This window comes from Montipora foliosa, chromosome 2 (assembly GCF_036669935.1).
Source record: "Montipora foliosa isolate CH-2021 chromosome 2, ASM3666993v2, whole genome shotgun sequence".
In the NCBI taxonomy this organism is placed as follows: domain Eukaryota; kingdom Metazoa; phylum Cnidaria; class Anthozoa; order Scleractinia; family Acroporidae; genus Montipora; species Montipora foliosa.
In genome coordinates this window covers 63,875,278-63,880,430 of record NC_090870.1, presented here as the reverse complement: position 1 = coordinate 63,880,430, position 5,153 = coordinate 63,875,278, and the positions used below count along the sequence as shown (strand labels likewise).

At 39.8% G+C, this 5,153-nt stretch overlaps 1 pseudogene; it reads right to left on the bottom strand.

The window, feature by feature from the left end:
• LOC137988119 (somatostatin receptor type 5-like) overlaps window positions 1-4,941 on the bottom strand; it is a 6,576-nt pseudogene extending 1,635 nt beyond the window's left edge.
• Between the last annotated feature and the right edge of the window lie 212 nt (window positions 4,942-5,153).

Genomic DNA, 5,153 nt, shown 5'->3' with positions numbered 1-5,153 from the left:
TAACGACAGGCAAGAGGCCATGACTAGGAGTGAACAACAGCCCTATATGTATTCCTGTCACGTGTACTGCGTTTTCATAGACCGATTTATTTTTAGATTGATTTTCCCGCGAATAAGACTCCCGCAGGCGCCCGATGACTAATCACAAGAAACTAACTCGACGTCACAGAGTCATCGACCAGGAAGTGCATTTGTTTTCTTTTGCGAAAATAGAAAACAGATCGGTCTGTAAAAATGCCATGACATGGCTTAATATAGAGTGTTTAGACTCACGTGATCAGTAACCTTGTTTTTCCACCGAAACAAAAAAAGCGTTTGCATGATAATAGAGCTGAATTCCCGGAGGATTAGTTGGGGACACCAACATAGGCGCCGTTCCTTGTTTAGGGACACCAACATGGCCGCCGTGACGTCACGTGAAAACACTCTATTGGAGTTGTTCAGTCCCAGTCATTTGCTCCTGCCGCAGGTCATGTTCGCTGTCTGTCCAATTTAGTCTCTAATGTGACTCATTTTGGACGATAGCAAAAGTGAGCATTTGTTTCATGTAGTTTGTAGTGCCCTGTTTTATTGCTGTGATCTAATGTTTTATTATGAGCGAGGAAATTGTCAGCTTACGTTGTTCACTTAAATTTGACGAATTGAAAAATGCGTGCGCTGTGCTCAAAGCTATGCTTTCTGTATACTTTAAAGTATTAACTTTTGGACTCGTAGTTTCTTTGTACATAATGGAACAAAAGAGAAAAATGGATTGGAAGCCGTTCAATTGACCATATTCCGGAATAGGAATACATGGAATAAAAAGTTAGAAATCCTTCGTTTTAACGGAGATTCACATTAAAATTTTCAAGCATCTGCTAAAATGCTACTTTAAACATATCTTTATTATCCTTGTTGCTTCAAAACGCCAAAGATACCGTTTACAATCATCACTCCATGTCATTTCTTCTTCCGGAATAGGGTCAATCGAACACACCCTTAGTATAAAAAAAAGCCGGGAAGTGCAAATTTTTCCCTTAAAGATTAGGGAGGAAATATCAAATGGCTGTGTTACGAAATTTAGCGAAAATTTAGCGAACTGGCAACCAAATCAAGTGAAACCTAAAAAAGAGCTACTGAAAACATCGAAGGAGGGTTTTAATAAAGCAGCAAGTACAAATGGAAGCAGGGATGGCCAACATTGAAGACGGAAATAAAGAGTACAATGGATCGTAATTGGGGTTTTTGGAAACTGTTCAGCCCAAAAGTTTTTTTCAAAGTTTATCTCTGTTGTTCGTAACTTAAAATATGTATGAGCCAAAAAAACGTTTTTGTCACGAAGCTTTGAGTTGCGTTGTTAAAAGTATTTTTCGGTTAACGTTTAGATGCATAGTAGCTTCGGAGTAGGAGCGCAATACCGTAACACAGCTCCTTTAATTTTCATCTTAGTGGCCAACATCTATGTTACATCGGCCTAGTCAGTGCGCATGCCCGAATATTTCTTTCGCTGCTTCCAGAATGAAACTGAAAGATATTTTGTATTTATATGGCTTTTGCAGCTTAGCGATCTCGACAAGCACCGGGTTTTTTAGCCCAGAACATTGTTCACGAATTTGTAGTTTTACTAAAAGTGTGATTAAACTTTGATTGATCAAAATGGTTTGGAACTCGGCTGGCAAGGCAAGAGTGCCAGGTCGCACTAAAATACATAGGCTATGTTAGCCGCTGAAAGAGTGTTGATAATGTGTAAAAGGAATGCTCCCAACCGGCGTTTCAATTATTTCGAAACAACCAGAAAATTACATTGGCATATGTGTATCTCACATATGGTAAATGTCGGGGTTCGAGGGAACCAACCTCGTCCCCAGGGCCCTTTTCCATGGCTTTTAAAGCTAGGGAAAAGCGCCCTGGGGACGAGGTTGCGTGGGGACGTGAAAATACGATGACCAAATATTTGAAAAACAAGGAGCGCTTTCCATTCAACCAAAAATTTTGTTTAGAAATTTCAACATTTTCCAGTTGGCCCTTCGGAATCAATTGCATTAACGAGTATTGCCCCAAAATGTAAACAGCAAGAGAGTGTTTTCACGTGACGTCACGGCGGCCATGTTGGTGTAACCGAAAAAAAAAAAAAAAATGGCGGCGATGATGGTGGACCAAACTAATCCTCCAGGAATTGAACTCTATTTTTATGCAAATACTTTCTTTTGTTTCCGTAATCCAATATGGCTGCTGGTCACGTGAGTGAAAACGCTCCATAGGCTAGTTTCGAATTGTGCAGTAACAAAAGAACAAGGTCGATCTTCAGTGGAATAATTAGCATTTTGTTGTGTTCAAAGCAAAGGAAAATGCAAATTATTCCCGTGAACCTCGACTCTGTTCTTTTGTTGCTGCACAATTCGAAACTTGCCTATTGTGCCCGAGAAGGAACGAACCAGTGGGACGGGATTTTCGGGTTGTTCCGGAATTCCGGAACTTCAGGACCACTTCACGAAGTAACTACACCCAAACGTTCAGTGTTTTTTTCCCGGAATATTTCCGTTCCAATTGATTCATTACCCGTTTTCTTCGAAATATTTGATCGAATGGAAAGGCGCCCCCGATAACAAAAGTGGAACCAATAGCAATACCACTGGACGCGTTGCCAGAGCGTCGTACAATGACGTAGACTTGCATTCACGTCGACTTCACTTGGGCAAACAAACGAGAAAGCGACGGGGGTCGCGATTTCACGATAAACCCAAACCGGACTTTGTGAAAGTTGATCCATTACCATGCACCCCGAAATTTCGTCTCGCGGATCGCTTTAAATGACACTGAGCTTCCAAAGTATCAGTTAGTATTCTAACCCTCGATTAAGCTTTTATAGATTGTGCTTGTAAAAGCAGCATATAATGATAGTAGCATATAATGCTACTAGCATTCCAGAGTTTCGAAGCAAGCAACCGTGGACAATTTTCCTGTCGGTGTACGTTGGATCAGTGGCTTGATCGGCGTTATTTCAAGTTGAGAAACTAAATAATTTAAGCAAAAGCCGATACGACGTAGATTTGATTTTAGTGATGTACATCACTAAAATCAAATCTACGTTGTATCGGCTTCTGCTTAAAATATTTAGTTTCTCTACTAGCATTGCCCATTTTTTCCCCAAATTATGCTCAAAGTAATGGAAATGCGTTTTTGGTCCATGCCTGGTTTAATTCGGCTGGTCTTAAATCGAGGATTAAAAATTGATATAATTTAAGTTATAATCGTAATTGTGGGGATCGGAAGTTCGATCTTGGACTCGAATTATACACATTCGGACCTTTTAAAATTGAAAAGAATAATTAATGAGCTTTGACAGAGTTTCATAACTTCAAGCTTCGAGTAAAATGATAAGATCCTACTTCCGGTCTAAATTGCAAACTATAATGAATTAACGTGTTGTTTCTACATTGCTCAGCGCATGATCACCATTAGTACAGTCAAGAGTAACTGCATTTGGAGTCGTGTAATATCATTTGTTACTAAATGGCTCTGTCTCACAAAGACTGGGAACTACCAAATTCATGAATTTGATTGGCTGAAATCGATATTGACCGCTGTTTAGATTTCCCCATTTAGACCGGCATGTAGACCGGTAATGTTTTGCGGTGAAAAAGTTGCGAACTAAAATGCAAAAGTATTGAGTATTTTCGTCTACCAATATTCATTTGTGGAAGAGCCAAAAAGCATGATGAGAAAAAATTGTCCTCGGTGGTGCGTACAGACCTCACTGCGTTCGGTCTGTACTTACAATCTCGGTCAAGATTCTCCCATGACCTCCTGCTCGGTTAATAAGAGCTAAATACAGAATGATTTCGGAAAAGCTTGAAACAATCCATTCTCTCATTAAAAAGAATCTTGAACCTCTCGCGATAATTAGAGCTTTGCAGAGCATACAGAATAACATTGCAAAAAGAGTTTGCGTATAGCAAAAGTCGGCTAATTCTATGGCAATTTTTTATGCAAGGGCCAGCTGAACAAAGTGGAAGCGCCGGATATTGGGAGATCTAACCAGCAAATAATTTAAAGATTTAAAAGAAAATAATACTGCAAGGCGGATTGTACATCTGTGAGGATATACATGTATGGCACAAATACATAGTGTCATAGTTGTCTCCCACAGGTTTTGCATCGGAGAATACAAGAACGATGAAGTAAATTGAAAATGGAAGCGAGCAGACAGCGGAAATAACCGCAAGCCAGATTAGAAGGCGAGCCAGTTGTTTCTTGGCCTGTCTTTCAGCTCACGCCCTTGTGGATTGTGACTGAGCAAATTGTTCCTGTAAAGAACAATCCCCAGACAATTTCAAAATAACAAAAAAATATTATGAGACAGCTAATAAAGCCAAAAAAAACGCTAGTAAAGATAATGAAGGGCTTGTTATGCATATACTCATCCAGGCTCCAAGGACGCTTACAAGGGTACTTCAAAGATGAAAGGTTGAAAGTGTTGGCTTTAATATCTGGGATGCAAGATAACACAGCCAAGATCCAAAGGAACACTATGACGTGCGCAACAGATTCTTTAGACATCCGTAAAGTGGTATGAAAAGGTTTAACAGGTGACAAAGATCTTTCCACCGCAATTGTGCATACCTTGAGAGCTGCTGCGTTGAGGGAGATTGGTACAATAGCATTTCCAGTAAACAGCTTGCAGATCAAATCTCCTGAGAATCCCTGAAGACGAACTGATTTGAGAGCAAAGTAATATGTAATCCAGGACATAGTAAGAGAATCAATAAATCGGCAACAGCCAAGTTCATTAAGAGATAGTTGGTTGTAGTGTGCATTGATGGTGTTTTCCTCACGATTGTAAGTGATGATGCAATTACCAAGAATACCTGGAAGAATGATTGTCATGTACAAAACAGCAAACACCACATCTTGTCTCGAAATTGCGATAGCTTCTGACTGAGAGAACGTGTTGATGTGCATTCCCTGCTCCCTATAACTGTTGGCGAGTTTCGCTGCGTCTCGTGGAAACCTAACAAATTTCTGCCTTTTTTCGAATAATTGACACCTAAAAAAGAACTAATATACCAATCGGCCTGTTTTTCAAATACCCAATATCAAGTGCAAGTGCGAAGACAACGCTTTCAGTTCAATATTTGTTTACCATAGAAAAAGGAAAAAAAAGCACTCTGCAA